Source organism: Eublepharis macularius, chromosome 8 (assembly GCF_028583425.1).
Source record: "Eublepharis macularius isolate TG4126 chromosome 8, MPM_Emac_v1.0, whole genome shotgun sequence".
NCBI classification, from domain to species: domain Eukaryota; kingdom Metazoa; phylum Chordata; class Lepidosauria; order Squamata; family Eublepharidae; genus Eublepharis; species Eublepharis macularius.
The window spans coordinates 1342667-1360344 of record NC_072797.1 but is presented as its reverse complement, the minus strand read 5'-3'; positions in this window follow the sequence as shown (position 1 = coordinate 1360344).

Genomic DNA, 17678 nt, shown 5'->3' with positions numbered 1-17678 from the left:
CTGCAGGTAATGCAGATCTGGACCCTGCTTTTCCTCATCCTTAGCCAGGCTCTAGAAGAGAAGCAAAAAAGAGTCCAGAAGCGGAAGCAGAGTGGATGGCCCACAGAGAAGTTAAGCAGAGGCCTCTCCATCCCCTGCCCTGTTATTTCGTCAGTCGTAGGAGGGGGCAGAGGAGCGTGTCAGGGCTTCAGCTGGCACACGTGGCGCTGGATTTCTAGCCCAGCCTCCTCTGGGCAGCTAGACTCAGGAGAGCGAGCTTCTTCAGAAGCGGGTCCTCCTCATTTTTAGGAAACAGGGAGGAGGCAGATGGCTGCTGCCTGTGTGAAGAAACAGCAGTTTAAATTCCAGAAGAGACGGGAAGGCAGACACACCTGGGAGGTGGCTAAAGTACCTGGGGGCACCACCCCTCTCTCTGAAAGGGGCAACCCAGGGGACGGCAGCAGTGAAAAAGGCCACGCTGGGGAGGAGTATTAGGAAGGGGGTTGAAAACAAAACAGCCAATATTGTAATGCACGTCGGAGGAGGTGCGGCTTAACCACACATGGTCACTCATATATGGGGGGGGGGAAGATGGTCAATACCCCTCCCACAGACATAGAGGAGACCGAGAGAGAGGCTCATTTGATGGAATCCCTGATGGCCTCAACCATAGGCCTGGCAGAACATCTCCGTCTTACAGGTCCACCTGAAGGAGACAAGATCTTGGCGGGCCCAGGCGTCCTCAGGCAGAGAGCTCCACCCGGTTGGGGCCAGGACCAAAAAGGCCCTGGCCCTGGTTGAGCCCAATCGAGCCTCCCTGGGGCCAGGGACCACCAGAAGGTGCTTACCAGCTGATCTCAGCACCCTCCGGGGAGTCTAGATCTATGGTGCGGCCTCATTTGGAATACAGTGTGCAGTTCTGGTCACCGTTTCTCAAAAAGAGCATTGCAGAGCTGGAAAAAGTACAAAAAAGGGCAAGCAAGATGATGGGGGGTTGGGTCATTGTTCCTTTGAGGAAAGGCTGCAGAGTCTGGGACCTTTTAGTTTAGGAAAAAAGATGACTAAGGGACTCTCTAGACTTGCAGGTTTTTAAAGAGTTGGGTCTGGGTTCCAACTTGAGTTCCATGCAGCTACACCGCAGCTTTGGGGAATGACAGTTAAAAATAAAGGTGAGCCCAAACGGTCATGGGGGGAACCAGACCCAACTCTTTAAAAGCCTGCACGTCTAGAGAGACCCTAAGGGGACGCATGACCGAAGTGTATAACGTAGAGAAAAGGGAATTTAGACATTCTCTCCATAAGGGGTCCATCAGGGGCTACTAGCCACAGCGAGGAAAGGAAAACTCCATCTGCAGAGGCAGCACACCCCTGGAACGCAGGACTAGGGGGCAGCCCCAGGGGGCAGGTCACAGGCGCTGTGCCCTGTACTCTGTGCCCTCCGGGGCAGCTGGTTGGTCTTAGCGTGAGGCAGGTTACTTGACTAGATGGATCCCTAGTCTGAGCCAGCAGGGTCTTCTGATGTCCCCCCACCCAAAGATCTGGCCTGGGGGGGGAGGATCTGCCACCCTGCAGGGCTGCCTCTTTGCCACCACCTGAATGTTTGTAAATAAAGGAAATGCTGCCCAGAAGACAGATGTCTCCCATACTTTCCCCTCCAGAGGAAACTAACCCACTTAAAGGCCACCCAAGGAACTTCACACTGCCTGGAGAAGTGAAAAGAGCAAGAGTCCAGTAGCACCGATAAGACCAACCACCTTTGTGGTCGGGTATGATCTTCTGTGAGTCACAGCTCCCTTCTTCAGATACTGTGACTCACGAAAGCTCCTACCCGACCACAAATGTTGTTAGTCTCAGGGGTGCCACTGGACTCTTGCTCCTTTCTACTGCTACAGCCAGACAAACGCGGCTACCCATCTTGCTCTATTTCCTGGAGAAGCAAAGGGAGCCTAACCATATAGAGACGAGGAGAGAGGCCTTTCTGCTAGGCAGCAAGCCCCCGGGGAGACAGACCCTGCACCCCCAGTCCCAGGGCCTCATCCTTGGCCAGCTCACCGCTCCCTCCACCTGCCTCTCTCTGGGGCTCGGCTCCTAACTCCTCACCCCACCCGGGCACAGCTTCAAAGCTCAGCCAGGAAATGCCACCCCTGCGAGAGAACATCTGCTCCCGCTTGGCGAGCACTCTGGCCTCCTCTGGTGCCTCCATAGGCAAAACCAGGGTGAAGACGGAACTGTTGAGGCGCCAGGGGCTGAGGGCACGTCTGCTGCTACAGCAGGGCTCCCAGGGGTCAAGCCCAGGTTTCACCAGCCAGGCACTAGCCGGATTCCTGCCCCAGCACACAGGAAGCAAACGAGGGCTCCTCGCTTCTGGCTCTGTCTCCAGCGTAAACATCTGGACTTGCAATTCCACGAAGGGCCACAACTTCTGCCAGCCTGGAACCCAGATGGATCGGCAGATGTGCCCAGCATCAGCATGGGTCGGGCAAGGAAGCGTCTTCACTCCGTGGCTGGAGAGAAGCCTCCAGCTGCCTTTAGCGGCAAGAGAAGACGACGCCACCTCTCTCTGCCAGGCAGGGTTCCCACTCCTGGCCGTGCGCAGGCGTTCCCACCTGCACAGAGAGTGCCTGTTGAGTGGGATGCGCTGCCATGCCACACATCCTCTTTCTTGGTTCCACGTTGCCTTGCTTACCACCTCAAACAATCCCCACGCACGTTATTTACAGCCTGCCAGCCCCCACCCCCACATGCCACTGAGCGCAACCTCAGCCAGGCCCATCTCCCCCTCTCTTTCCCCATCAAAGCACGCCGTGGATGGAGGCTGCCCACGCTGAAGGATGCCCCCCCCCCAAGCAGAACGCCTGAAGCTCCAGACAGGGAAGACAGGAGACATGCAAATCCTCAAGACGTCATCACAGCCTGCCCCCAACACCCCCCCCTCCATGTATATGCAGCAGGAAGGGCAAAGCCAGGGGCCACCACTGATGGCTGAGGCCCACAGAGCCCAAGGCTCAGCTCGGAGGTGCATCTTGACGGCTCCAATGGCTCCCTCCTCTGCTGGGGCCAGCACCGCCTGGGCAGTCTACTCAAACCAGAGGGGAAATGGGAGGTGCCTTTGGAGGGCAGGCATGTCATTGGTGCCTCGGCTGCCAGTTGAGCACCCGTGCCAGGTGCAGACTGGCACATTAACAGCCCACTGAAGCAAGCCCCTGTGGCACAGGCCTGATGGCAGGGTTAGCTTCGCCTGGCCCTGGGCCTCACTAGAGATGTCAGGGGCTATGGGGAGAGCCCACACCCACTGTCAGCAGCTACAGCCCAGGGCCCACTCGGCCTACAGCGGAAGGGCCCCTTAGGTCAGATGCTTCTGCTTACCGCCGCCCCCCCCGGGGCAGGATTTCCCCCTCCACTGGGATTTCCTCTGTTAAGAGGTCAGTCCCCGACCCCAAGCACCCAACTATCAAAGGTGGCCCTGACAGGATCCATTGCTCAGAGAGCATCAGGTGACTGCCTGCTGGGAGCATCCTACAAAACCGCCAGGGGTGGCCAGTGCCCCGGCCCCAGTCAACGGCACAGCTGCTCACGGATCTGCAGCTGAGCCGAGGCCTCCAGACATGAGGCAGGCACCGGGCTTGGGCCACCTGGTCCCAGATTTCAGCCATCCTTGCAGTCCTGCACAATGAGGAACCCCGCAGTCCCCGAAGGATGAGTCACCAGCCGTATCTCCCTCGTCTCCTTCCACCCACCACTCCACATGCCAGGTGCCCACCTGCGGCATCCCCCTCTCCAGGGAGGGAGGCGGTGTCATGTTGCCTTACTCCTGAGCATGCAGACTGGGTGAGTGTAGCAGGAGGTGGCATCTGGAAGCTCTTTGCTGCAGACAGGCTGGGGTACCGAAGCGTCCACGTCGTCCCGCTCACCCTGGGAACGCAGCCCTGGCTGCTGCCCGCAAGTCTCTCCAAAGTCCTCAGGAGAACTTTGCCTCATTGAAGGAGATGCCAAGGCCCAGCCCGGCCCCTCTGCCTCGCTCCAAGCCCTTGCTCTCAGCCCAGCTTTGGAAGGCTCTCGGTCCCTGTGGTTGCAGGGAAAGGCTGCAACCACAAGGAAGCTTGCCCTCCTTCCACTCTTTAGCTCCCGTCTCCTAGGAACAAGACTGCCTTACCAAGTCTCCAGAACTGACTACAGAAAGCAGCTGGCAGGCCTTTCCAGTGAGGGGTGGCCCTGATTGGCCACCAAGAAGCCCTCACAATGTCCTCTTGACGGGCTATTGAGCAGATCTGAGCCGACAGTGGGCCTTCAATCCCCACTTGGCAAAGAAACTCCCTGGGCAACTAGTCATTCTCTTGGTAAGGCCTACTCCACAGGGCTGCACTGTTGATAAATTAGGGGAGGGGCATCCACCCCAGCCTGAGCTCTTCAGAGGAAAGGCAGGATAAAGAGATGTGACTGAGAGCCAGGAAAGGCAAAGCCCACCGCACATGTTCAGAGGCCTTCCCCTTTTTTTTTAGCTCTGGCACTGGGAAGAGGGGTGGCGCTGTAGGAACCCGTGAGCTCTGCCTTTGGCACCCTGTGACCTGAAATAGGGTTCTCGGCCAGGAGAGAGACTTAGGGAAAGTGGCCCCAAGGGTACATCGCTCAGATCTGAAGGTGCAGCGTGCAGAGTTCGAATGGGGGAAGAGCCCTGGTTCTGATAGGGCAAAACATGTCCTGCGGCTGGGGAGTCCCCTCAGCCGTTGGAATAAAAACCCTAAAGGTCAGTTCCTGGGAATGACAAAGGTTTGATTACTTTACTTGCTGCCGGGGCGTGTGAAGGGAAATGCGAAGTCTCTCCTGCTGCCTCACAAAAGGGCAGTTTGCTAATGAATCTCCCTGGAGTTGAGTTGAAGAATTCAGATACGGAGGGCATCTTCACCGGAACAAATGATCAACTTATCAGTGCTGATTGACTGATCCTCAGTCTTGGGGTGGGGATTTCAACATGGAAGGAGGGTACTGGAATGGGCTAAGTGGGGTGACACAAGGAGCCCCTGCCTTATCATAGTCCACGCCCACAGCTGGGAAGGCCATACATTCGATCCCCACCAGTCCCTCTGCATTAGCATGAACCTTCCTTTCATGCCTTGGTCTCCTGGGCAGTTTTAGCAATGCTCTTGCCCAGCCAGATGGAATTCCCCCCAATACAGATCAAGCTGCCTTTAATCCAGGGGCCTGTATCAAATACGGCAGAGGCCAGGGCCGACTACTGACACCCCAGAAAGATAAACAAGAGTCCTTGCCAGGAGGTGGATTCAGAAAAAGGAGGGACGAGACGCATCACTGCCGCCGCCTGCTCCTCTCCTAACAGCCATGGAAAAGTCACCGTTGGTGACACCGTTGGTGACACCGTTGGTGAGAAGGACTCTCCATCAGCCTCTGGGAGAGAGGAGATGGGCTTCCCCCAGCCCCAAGTGGGCAATACTAAGGCCAGGGAGCACGTGCCCCTCTCACCAAACCTTGAGCTCCTGTGACCATTCTCCGGATGGGCCCTGCGGCTTCCTGTTCTTTGCCCGGTTCTGGGAACAGCTGGCGGCACAGGCAGCCTCCGCGACAGAGAAACAGACGTGTTGCTATCTCGGGTTTCTTTGCAGACAGGCCAGATGGCACCGTTCAGTACACCTGTCGAGCACCAAATGGCCTTGTGCCTGGCAGAGGGTAGCGAGCAACAGGCAGCTCTAAACAGCACCCTCCAACCAGCGTGGGGAGCCCAGCCCAGCCTGAGACCCTACTCAAGGGAAAGTGCTCCTGTGCCAGTGGATTACTTGTCACATTTGGGGATCAAACAAAGGGGGGCATTCTCAAGCTTCCCCCTTTAAATGTTGTCAGTCTTCAAGATGCTAATGGACTTCTATTTTATGTATTGTCGAAGGCTTTCACGGCCGGAGAACGATGGTTGTTGTGGGTTTTCCGGGCTGTATTGCCGTGGTCTCGGCATTGTAGTTCCTGACGTTTCGCCAGCAGATGTGGCTGGCATCTTCAGAGGTGTAGCACCAAAAGACTGTGTCACTGTGACATGGAGAGATCCCTGCCTTTCAGTGCTACACCTCTGAAGATGCCAGCCACAGCTGCTGGCGAAACGTCAGGAACTACAATGCCGAGACCACGGCAATACAGCCCGGAAAACCCACAACAACCATCGACTTCTATTTTATCTTGCTACAATATACTGACACAGCTGCCCCCCCGGGAATTCCCACTTTCGTACAGGGAAAAGTTGGCAAGAGCACAGCCAGGGGTGGGCTGGAGGGACCTGGGATGCAGAGAAGGCCAGTGGGGCAATATGGCCTTCACATAACCAGAACTGGACTCCTTGAGCTCTCTGACCAAATGTGCGAGGATTTACTCAATAAGGTCAGCTACCCTCTGGCCAGGAGCAGGCTCTGTAGAAACCACCCCCAGCCCCAACACACCTGGGCAGCATGACTGGCAGAAAGGGGGCCTCCCCCTCTGGATCCACACCCCAAAGCCTGAAGGAAGCGCTTAGCAAGAGCCACAAAGGATCGATCATTTGCACTCTTGTCAGGGGGGCTGGGAAAGGAAGGGGGCCTGTGGCGAGGAGGGCCCCGTCCATCCCAGGAAGGTGCACAAGCAGCAGAAAGCGGAGCAGAGCAGAGCTCAGAGCCAGGCAGAGTCCAGAGGCCCCAGTGCGAAAGTAGCACAGAGTGGCTGCCTCTGCTCCATGCCTGGTTGTGCCTGCTGAGCGTGACCCACTGAGGCCCCAGCAGGTCATAAGACAGCAGAAGCCCCTTGCTGGGTGAGACTGTTGGCCCTGCTAGTCCAGCATGGGGGCTCATACACCGGCTAAACAGACGCCCTGGAGGGTCAACCAACAGGACAGGGAGGCAAAGGCCTTCTCCCGACCTTGCCTCCTGGCACTGGGATGCAGAGGTTGACTGCCCTTTACTCACTACAGCCTGCAGCCACCAATGGACCCCTCCTGCTCCTCCTCCTGCCAACGCCCCTTTAAAGCCATCGCTGCTCAGGGCCACCTCCACCAGCCGAGAATCCCCCAGTGTGCTTACCCCTTGCCTGAAGCAGCCTTTCCTTTGGTCTGTCCTCCACCCCACGGTGGAATTTTATAAACTTCTCTCGTGTGCGCCCCCCCTCCCCCACTAGCCATCTTCTTTCTAGGGAAAAGACTGCAGCCTTTCCTGATGGGAAAAGATGCTTCAACCCCCCCCCCATCGTCTTGGTTGCCCCCTCTGCACTTTTCCCAGCTCTGCGAGATTTGAGTGGCAGCACCTTAGAGACCCGCCAGATTCCCAGGCAGGCTGTGAGCTTCTGAGAGCCAAGCTCCCTTCGTCAGATACAAGACTCAGCTCTGCAATACCCCTTTTGAGATGCGCAGCCAGAAGGGCGCACGGCGTGTTCCAGACGAGGCCGCACCTTGGCTCGATACAGGAGCGCTGCAGCACCGGCGGTCTTCCTTTCAGTCCCTTCCCTAATAATCCCCAGCCCGGCGTTTGCCCTTTTCGTCGCTTCTGTACACCGAGTCGACCTTTTCAAGCTCCAGACCGGGCTCAGTTCAAGGCCGGCTACGGCATGCAAAGCCCAGCGTGGCCTCTCCCGCGCCCCGCCCAGCTTCACGGAGCCCGCGGAACTGCCGGCCACGCAGCGAGCGCCGCTCTGCGGTCGGGCGGAACCACGAGCTGCCGCACAGCCGGGGCCTTCTCCGCGAGGGCCCCGCCTCTTGGAAGGGCTGCCTGAGGAGGTCAGGCCGAAGCGCTCCCGGGCCGGAGGAGCCTCCCGGGCCGGCCACCGCGGGGCTCGGGGGAAGGGGCGCCTGGCCGGCTCTTGCGCGCCCGGGGGGCGGCCTCGCCCGGCAGGCACTGGACGGGCGCCGCGCCCAAGCCTCGCGGCCGCTCTGTGAAGGGCGCCTCCGGCCGAGCGCGCAGGGGCTGCGGCTGCCCAGGCAAGAGGAAGAGCTCTGCGCGCCCCGCCCCGCCCCGCCTCCTTATGGAGCCCGCGGAACTGCCGGCCACGCTGCGCCTGCTGGCGGGCCTGCTGCTGCCCTGCGTGGCGCTGCTCTGCCTCCTCAACGGCCTGCTCCTGCTGCGCCGCAGCCCCGCCTGGGGCTGGGGGCGCGGGCGCTGGCGCGGACGGGGGCCCCCCTCGCCGCCCTGGCAGGTGCTCGCCGAGGCGGCGCCCGGCCCGCGGCGCCCGCAGCCCGCCGCGGGCCTCTCCGGCCCCGGGCCCTGCGCCTGCCGCCGGCCTCCGCCCAGGGGCCAGCCCGCCTGCGGGGCGGCGCAGCGGGGAGCCGGCGCCGTCGCCTCTGCCGCCTCCTCCTCCTCCTCGGCCAGCGACCTGGAGAAGCGGCCCATGCCCGTGCCGCCCAACTCGCCGGCGGGCTCCTGGGCGGCCGCGGTGAGTAGCGGGGACGGGACGGGACGGGACGGAGGCTCTCCGGGGCGCCGCGCCGGGGGAGGCTCGCCGGGCATGGGCCGGGGCGGGTCGGGCCCTCTGCGGGGTCTTCTGCGCCCTCGTCCCGCCGGGCTGCAGCGCGCTCTGGCCTTCCCGGAGCCGTCGGGGTGGCGCGGCCTGCCGGGAGGTGCGAGGCGAGTCCCGCTCGGCCGGGTCTCGGAGGGGGCGCCCAGGCCAGCCCTTCCCCAACGCGGCGCCCGCCAGGGGGGCTGAGAGGGCGGGGCCAGGGGGCAGCAGGCCTTCGGATTGGCTGTGTGTGTGTGTGTGTGTGTGTGTGTGTGAGGGACCGTCAAGTCGCCTCCGACCTCTGGCGACCCTATGAATGGAAGACTTCCCAGACGTCCCATCCTTCCCTGACTTGCTCAGATCCTGCGAATTGGAGGACTTCTTTGATGGAGTCGCGCCCTCTCGTTTTAGGGCTTCTGCTTTTCCTAGCATTATTGGCTTTAAATTAGTCAATGGTCTTCACGGTTCAGCTTTCCCATGCATAGGAATGGGGTGAATTAAGGAATGGGGAATACCATCGTGCGGATGACCTCCGTTGGCTGTTCTTCAGCAGCTGCTGCCCGCCACACAAGGAAGGCCGCTGTGTGACTGAAGGGCTCTGTGCCTTCTGAAACACTCGTCCCTTCTGCCTGAAGCTTTGAAGAGTTCCTGCTAGAGATGTGCACAGCCTCACTCCCAGGCGTTGTGTGGTTGCCCACACCCACACACCCCGTGCCAGAATCCCAGAGGTGCTGGCAGGCCTCAAGGGGTTGGGGACCCCTGGCCCAGGCTGCCCCATCCTGCAGGGGGGCATAAATGGGGTGGCTCTGTAGTGTCTTTGGGGCCTTCACTTGATCCAGGGCCACAGAGCTTAGCTAAGGAGGATTTAATGGGGGATCTCCCAGACTGACTTCCACTTTCCATGAGCTCCTCTGCTCTGGTTCCGTCCAGCGACTGGCTGGGAGTGGAGAGGCAACCCCCTTTCCTTTCTGGCTTGTATTCAAAAATGGCTGAGCTGGGGAGCTCAGCTGAGATCCACAATTCTGAGATGTTTCAGGCGGGCAGCCGTCTTGGTCCATAGCAGAAGAGCAAAATTCGGGTCTAGGAGCAGCTTAAAAGACCAGCCAGCTTCCCAGTGGAGGAGCTTTCCAGAGTCAAAGGGGCCCTACGCAGTTCCTGTGACTGCTCTGGGTATTCCTGAACTTGGTGGAAGAGAGGACCCTTGCTGATTTCTTCTCTCATACCAACTCGTGTTGTTGCAGTGTATGTAAGAATTTCACAAAAGGTAGAATGAATGGAAGGTTTGAGATCTCTGTTGCAGACTAACAGCCAAACCAGAGAGGTTCTTGGTCAAAGGTGGGACCCCGGGGAGAAGGGCGGAGCTCCAGCCCTTCTCCCACTGGAAATTCAAGCTGCAGCCGTGTGACTTTGTCTCTCTGGCTGGACGCAATACGAGTCTCTCTCTGAAATAAGAGCGCTGCCGTCAGATTTTGTCTACCATCTTAAAAGGGACCCTTTATCAAGGTGGGAGGGTGGCAACCCCAGAAAAAGCCCAGGAAAGAAGTAGGAGGCTGAAGCGTGCCCCCCTCCTCAAATATCAAGCAGAGCAGTCCATGGGCTGTCTCTGGGTTCCACCCACCATCTTTCTGGAAGTGAATGGGCCAGTTCACTAGCAAAGCCCATCTCTTTGGGTCTGGGTGCCGGTGCCCAAACTGTTGCCCAAGACGGCAGTGGCTCAGTGGACTCTCCCGCCTTGCTCTGCAGGGCGTCCCCGATGGAGCGTGCGGGAGGCAGCACACCAGCACCCAGAGAAAGAAAGCCCCGAGTTGCCGGCCAACGTTCCCGGCCAACTTGCCCCCAGCACCTTTCGAGTACAGCAGCAGCATCCAGCGTGGCGACAGGGCGGCCCAGCTCAACTCTGCCAACTTCACAGCCTCACAGGGGCCAGGCTTGGATTCAGACTTTGGAGCCAGCGCTGGTGAGTGAGCAGCTACTCAGGGCTGCTAAGTGGGGGCTGCGTGTGTCCGTGTCTGGGGACCTCATTTCAAAGAAGGATGTTAGTGGGTTGGAAAGGAATCTGAGGAGGGGTCTACAAGGCAGAGCAAGAGGCTGGGGGGTGGGCGGAGGTAGCTGGGGGCGGGGGCGGGGGCTTGTGATGAGGACCGTTGGCCTGGAGCTGCCAAAAGAAGGAGGGAGAAGTGCTTGCTGCCGGGGAGTGAACGGCCTGCGAAGACTGTGGCTCTGACCATTAGTGCTCCTACCAGCCACAAGCAGTCCAAGCCATGGGTTTTGTAGGCTGGCATCCTAACTGCTCTTGGGAGGGTTTGGGGGGGAGATTTTGCTTCCCACGAGGGTTGGGAAGGAGGTCTCCCCACGTCAGCGTGAGTGGAACACCAGGCCTGGCTGGCTCGCCTGCAGTGGCGCCTCGTCCTCTTGCCTTCTGCTTGTGTCTTGCAGGCGTCTCTGTGCGGATCCTGTCGGATGCTGAAGAGAGTCCCACTGCACCCCTGTGGCACCCCCAGCAGTCGGGCCGGTTTGAGTGGGACTACTATGACCCAAGCTACAAGAGCAACACGCAGCTCCACCGCCACCTGCCTTGCATCTGTGCCAAGCAGTACTGGCTGTAGCACGGGACAGTGGTACGGGCCACGAGAGCAGCCAGGTTGCCTGGCGCTCAGCTTGGTATTTATTTCCTGCAGATGGTTGTCTGGCTGTTAAAAGGGAATTCTCGGAACTGTTGAATGTCTGCAGTTCGGACTGAGGTTTCACACCCCCTGAAACTCACTTTATACCTGGACTGAGGTTTCACGCCCCTTGAAGGTCACTTTGTACACAAAGCTCATGTTGAACGCACAAGGACACAACACTCAGTATCACACTTGCGCCAGAAAATGAACACTGAAGTTAACATGTCGGAGAAGTTATGATGTGGCTACTAGAAGGAGGTGCTTGTCTAAGAAGTGCCTCCTTGAAAGGAAAGGAAGGCAGCGGCCCCCTCCCCAGCACCAGTATGCACATGGCTTCACCCTGCACCTTTGGCCCCTGCTGGCATAACCAGGGTGGAGGGGGAAGAATCACAGAGGTAAGAGCCCAGCAAATACTTGACGTCTTTATCTCTTGTAAAATCTTTCATTAAAGATATTGGAGCTTTTACTCTGGGCTGAGTTGCTCTATATAAGTGCATAAGCGTCCCTGGCTATCAAGGCCCTAGAATGCAGCAGCCAGGGAATGCGGGTTGTTGGCTGCTGTGCCTTGGTGAGAAAGCACGTAGCCCTGAAAGTTGGGCCACTTTCTTTAAGCTGCTTGCCGCATGCTGGCCTCCGGGAGTTGCGTGGCATCATAAAGACATTCTGCTCCAACGATGCAGTTGGGAAAGAGTGTTAGCCAGGGGGGAGAGGGTTCTGTGTGTATTAGCAAGGGATTTGGATGAGTCACGCTGAGTGGCTGTGGCTGACAAGAGCCAGAGTGGAGCTGGGATTTTGTCTGTCCCACAAAGGGCTGAACTCACCTAATTTTTGCCCCCCTTTGGTAGCCACACTTTAAGGCAACTGGGATTTTTCAGCAAGGAGCAGTGTGGATGAGGTGCACGAGGAAGAAGTGTGGGGTGGGAGGCTTGTAAGCCAATGTAGCCACTGGGAGTAGAGGCTTGTCTGCCCAGACACTTGTGTGCGTGTTGGTGGATGAGATGCTAAATGTGCCCAACCACCCAGTTGGCCAGAGAGAGACTTTGTACATGGACCCTCATCTTCTGAAGCAAGGTGCACCAGAAGAAGGAGCGTCTTTTGGAGCCCCCCCCCCCCCCGGGGTAGGAATCCTGGCCACCAAGCCGCCCCCCTTACCAGTACAGGCTTGAGTAATTTTTTTAAGCCAGAATGGTGTGGGACTTTCAGACGCAGTTCTGAGTCACCCTCTGTTTACCTGGCAGAGAAAGGTGGGCCATGATTAATAGAATTATTATTAATTTATAGTCCACCTTTCTCACTGAGATCCAAGGCGGATTACACAGTGCGACATTCATTGAGCAAAGGACAGTAATGGAACAACTGGACATTCAGTGAAAGAGACACTAGGGTATGGTAGCAGAAATTTGAAAAACAAGCATAAAGATTAAATCTTTCTGGAAAAAAAGCCTAACCAATTTACACGGCATGTTTAGCAACATGGCAACTCCCTAGTAGGTGCATGTCTGCATTAGCAGACAGTGCCCAACATAGCAGCGTACAGTCCCTGTCCCTACCGATGCATCTTCTGAGCGACTTCTTACAACACAGTCCTATCATCTGGGTAGAAAGTCCTCCGGAATGATTCAGTCTTGCATAATTTATGGCAGGCCCTGAGAGGGGGGCTTTCCTGACCTCCTCGGGCAGGCCATTCCATAAGGTGGGGGCCACCACCGAGACGGCACGTGCACAGGCAGCCGTTGCAAGGCGGTGTCTGCAGAGTCCGGGCCCTGCCCTAGAGACCAGCTTCCCTGCCAGATTCCAAAAAAGGGCTGGTCTTTTGGGGCCTTCTGAGGGCTGCTGAAAGAGAGCAGCTTCTGGCCCTCACCCCAAGGCCCAAACCAGGCAACTTGCTGGGTGGGCCATGAGGTGGACAATGCTGCTACCCCACTATGGTCCGGCTGAGCACTGTCCCCCGATTGTGCGTGTGCGTGCGTGCGGGGGGGGGGGCGGTCCTCTGGGTCCTCAGCCCTGAAAGGGGCAAGAGACACAGGCACCGCCTGTATTTTCTTTGAGGGCTAATGGCCCCATTTCAAGATGCCAACCAAACCCCTCCATGGGCATACCCCACAGCAAATACAGCTTAGCCCTTGGGAGGGGGGAGGGGTGGTGCTAGTAATTCCTGCTGGCGACGAGGCTTGAGTATTGCAGAATCCCAAGAGATGCTTGCTTTGAGTGTGTTTCGGTTGCTGGGGTAGAGGGTACAAAATATTGGGCCAACAACAGTCAGTTAACTGGAGCAGAGCCCTCCATATTTCTACATCAGCAGGAGAGCATCTGGGTTTCTGAAAACCAGAAACAATTACCTCTGCACCTTCCAGTGAACTGGAATCGAATCCTAACCTTGTGAATTAAGCTCTTAAGAGAAGAGAACTGCAAGCTACTTTTTCTTCTTGCTGGGGCCGCCCTTAGTCGGTTGCAACCTGGGGGGGGGGCAGTTCTAGTCACTGTGGAACTGGAAAAGATGCTGCAGAGCTGCGGACTCGGGGACCAAGACGGTTACGGGATTAGTGCTGCTTTCTTAGGAGGGAAGGCTGAACAGTGAGGGCGCTTTACACACATGCGTATAAAAAAAACCAAGAGGGGGGAGGTTCAGGGACTGGAAGTGTGTTTATATTTGCCTTAACTTCCCCTACCACCAAACACACACACACACACACTACAATGCATGTTCGTATTCATCTGCACAGGAGAACCAGGTACAGTGGGTTTGTCAGTCAACTGGTCTGCTAGGGCACATTCTGCCCTGCATTAAGCAAGAGATGTTTGGTGGGTTCAAGGCCCACAGAGACCAGATCATGCCTGGTTGTTGATCAGTTTGGAGACGAGACTCACTGATGAGCATTATAAAGATTCTATGTTGAATATAATGAACATCTGTCTGGGGTGTGGGTGAAATTTAAACTCCACTCTTTTTTTGTTTTCCCATTGTCCCTCAAACCTGCAGGTTCTCCTGCCTTTGTAGAAGTCCTCCCCTCTGCGCCTGGCCTCATTCACTGGTCCTATCAATCCTCACTGGGGCAAGGTTCAAAATTAGATACACTAATTCAGGATGGTAAAAACCAAAGCAGATTGTGAACAGCTCCCGGAAGACCTTTCTAAAAGGCGTGGATGAGCTATGATGTAGCTAATGAATTTCAATGAACACTGGAATCATTTTGGGGGAAAACCTAATACATGCAGATGTGTCTGAATTGGCGGAAACAGAAAGATCTCGTGGTTGCAGGAAGCTGGATGGAAATACTGGTGTTGAGGTGTGTGTGAAAAAAGTAAACTCTGTGCTGAGGATTATTAGGAAAGGGATTGAATATAAAACAGCCAGTATTATAATGCCTGTACATAAATCTATGGCATGGCCTCATTTAGAACAATGTGTACAGTTTGGTTGCCGTCTCTCAAAAAAGATACTGCCCAGCTGAAGGACACCCAAGATGATCAAGGAGCTGAAGCACCTTTTAGATGAGGAAATGCCGGCGAGCCCAGGACCTTTCAGTCTAGAAGACTGCTCAGAGGAGACCTGATAGGCCCGGGGTGGAGAAAGTGGATAGCGGGGGCTTTTTCTCCTGCTCCCCAACAAGACCAGACGGCAGCTCCCCTGCTGGACCAGACGGTCTGAACCAGGAAGAGCTGTGTTCTCAACACACAGAAATTGTAGCTGATAGTAGAGCAGGGGCACCAAACTCGCCCTGCTTTTATGCAGACACACAACAAAGGGGGCAGCAACAAGCAGAGCCGGGATTGCTGTGCGGATGTCATTTCCGCAGGCTGCCGAGGGCATCTTTTCCACACCTCTCTCTCTCGTGCTACAAAAACGTTAATGACTCCTTTTCACAGATCTCACCTAGCACCTATCGCACCGTCTTGCAAGCGCCATAAATTAATTATGCCTTGTCGGAAGTGCTTCTTTTGGTCACAGGCCCAACTTCTGTCAGCTTCCCTAGGTGTCAACAAGTTTATTATGTAAGAGAAACTTTCTCCCCTCCCCAATAGGGACCCAAAGCAGCTTTCGTTGTTCTCCTCTCCTTCATTTATCCTCAGAAGAACCCTGTGAAGTGGGCTCGGCTGAAAGTGTGTGACTGGCCCCAGGTCCCCCAGCGCAATTCCATGGGGGAGATGACAGCCTAGGTCTCCCAGCTCTGAGCTGTATTCGGTGGAGGTTAAAAAGCAGTGCAAGACTGCTGCTGAGCCAAGCAGCCAGCACAGAAATATTTCATGGTGGGAGGAGAACCTGTCCCAAGGATGCCCCTAGAAGCAGCATGACTACAGCAGGTGTCTTAGCCCCACTGGATCTCCTAGCAGCTCAGCGCATAACACCACAGCGCTAGTGTTAGTGCACACGAAGAACATGTTTAGAAGGCACTGAAGTTAATTTTTTAACCTTTTCTATAAGTTGTACTGCAATTGTAAGAGTCTGTTATGAATTTTTATTCTATGTGTACAAACAGCTGCAAAGTGCGTGAACTATCAATAAAACAGTGGTGCCTGCACATCTAGAGCAAATCCAGATGTCAGGTTCTGGCAGTTAGATCCCCATAGTACTCCACTGTACACACTCCATTGTATGAGTTAAAGTAACTTTATTAGAGATCCATCAGTATCAGCGTCCTCAGACAAGGTCATTGGCAGAAGTGATGTATGGGAGTGTGGAGGGGTCAGTTATAGGGAAATCCTCCGCCTTTGGAATAAGGACGGTTGAGATTCTGGCACGAAGGGGTCAGGGTGGGGGGGACTGGAGGAGAGAAGCAAAAACGAAGTCATTTTCAGTTCCCAGGCTCAGCCGGCCTTCAAGGACACTCTCTCAGGCAGCTGTGAAAACGAAAGTAGATACCACCTGCGAGATAAGCAACTCCCAGCCAAACAGGCTATCAATAGGCAACTTCGTGTGCCCTCAGAGGATCATTACCCAGCAGAGAACACAGAAAATACTCATGGCAGGTATGTAGACACACATACGACACCAGACATTACATGTTCCAGCTCCATACCCATTGCAATTACCATAGAATTATAGGGTTGGAAGGGACCTCTAGGATCATCTAGTCCAACCCCCTGCACAATGCAGGAAATTCACAACTACCCCCCCTCACCCCGACTGCCCCAGAGACCCCTGCTCCATGCCCAGAAGATGGCAAAACACCTCTAGGATCCCTAGCCAAATTGGCCTGGGGAAAATTGCTTCCTGACCTCAGGGTGGTGATTGGCCTTACACTGGGCATGTAAGGAGCCACGAGAACTAAGCACTGATGTAATCCATTCTGCCCTCCCCCTCATGATCTGCCCAGGTTCACAGAATCAGCATTGCTGTCAGATGGCCATTTAGCCCCTGCTTAAAAACCACCGAAAGGAGAGCCCCCCCATCTCCCAAGGAAACCTGTTCTACTGAGGGACCACTCTCTCAGAAGTTCTCCCTAATGTTTAGCCAAAAACCCTTTTAATTTCAAGCCATTTGGTTCTGGTCCGACCTTCTGGGGCAGTGGAAAACGACTCTGCGCCATCCTCTGTATGACGGCCCTTCAAGTACTTGAAGATGGTTATCCTATCCCCTCTCAGTCGTCTCCTCTCCAGGCTAAACATTCCGAGCTCCTTCAGCCTTTCCTCACAGGACTTGGTCTCCAGACCCCTCACCACCTTCATTGCCCTCCTCTGGACATGTTCCAGCTTGTCGGCATCCTTCTTAAATTGTGGTGCCCAAAACTGAACTCACTACTCTTAAGTGAGGTCTAAGCAGAGCAGAGCAGAGCGATCCTATCACTCTGCGTGATCTGGACTCCACGCTTCTGTTGATACAGCCCTACACCGCATTTGCCTTTTTAGTGACTCATGTTCAGTGTATGGTCTACCAAGACCCCTAGATCCTTTTCTCCCCCATCCTGTACTTATGCCTTTGCAACCATGACAGGGCAGCCAAGTCCCTGTCCACAAGAGGGTCACCAGGAGCGTAGGGATCCTGTCTTGCTCCCCCCCCGCGGGATGTGCCTTCTGCCTCCCCAGGTGCCGTGCTAGTGCATGCTTCCGATGAGGCTGCCTCACTCAGCTGCAAGTGTCTCTCGTCCGTAATTGTAGGTCGTGGTGTGGCCCATGAAGCATCAGTAACAAGGAAGGAGGCACTAGCTGTTCAGCTCTGGGAGTTCTTCAGGGAAAGAACTATTGTAAAGACACAAACAAAACAACACCAAGCCCTATTCCTAGAAGATTACAGTGGAGTCCATGAAATTATAATAATTGGTCTGGAGGCGGAATTCAGCCACTCAGTGACAAAAAACAAGGAACACAGAGAAGGGAATCTAAGCTGGAAGACAATGAGTGCAAAACATGACTTATTAATTGCAAGCAGCTCCTGCCTCGAAATTGCATTCTGCAAAACTCAAGGCATTTTCTGCGTATTCTAGAAACATTTAAAATGGGCTTTTGTGTTTAGACTGTGAAGACTCATTGACTCTTATGCTGTTCGTTTGTTTTATGGTCTTGTGCCCTGCAATTTATCCCTTACGGGTGGCAAACACCACTAGGAATTTCTCCTATTCATGCTCTCCCAGAACACATTTA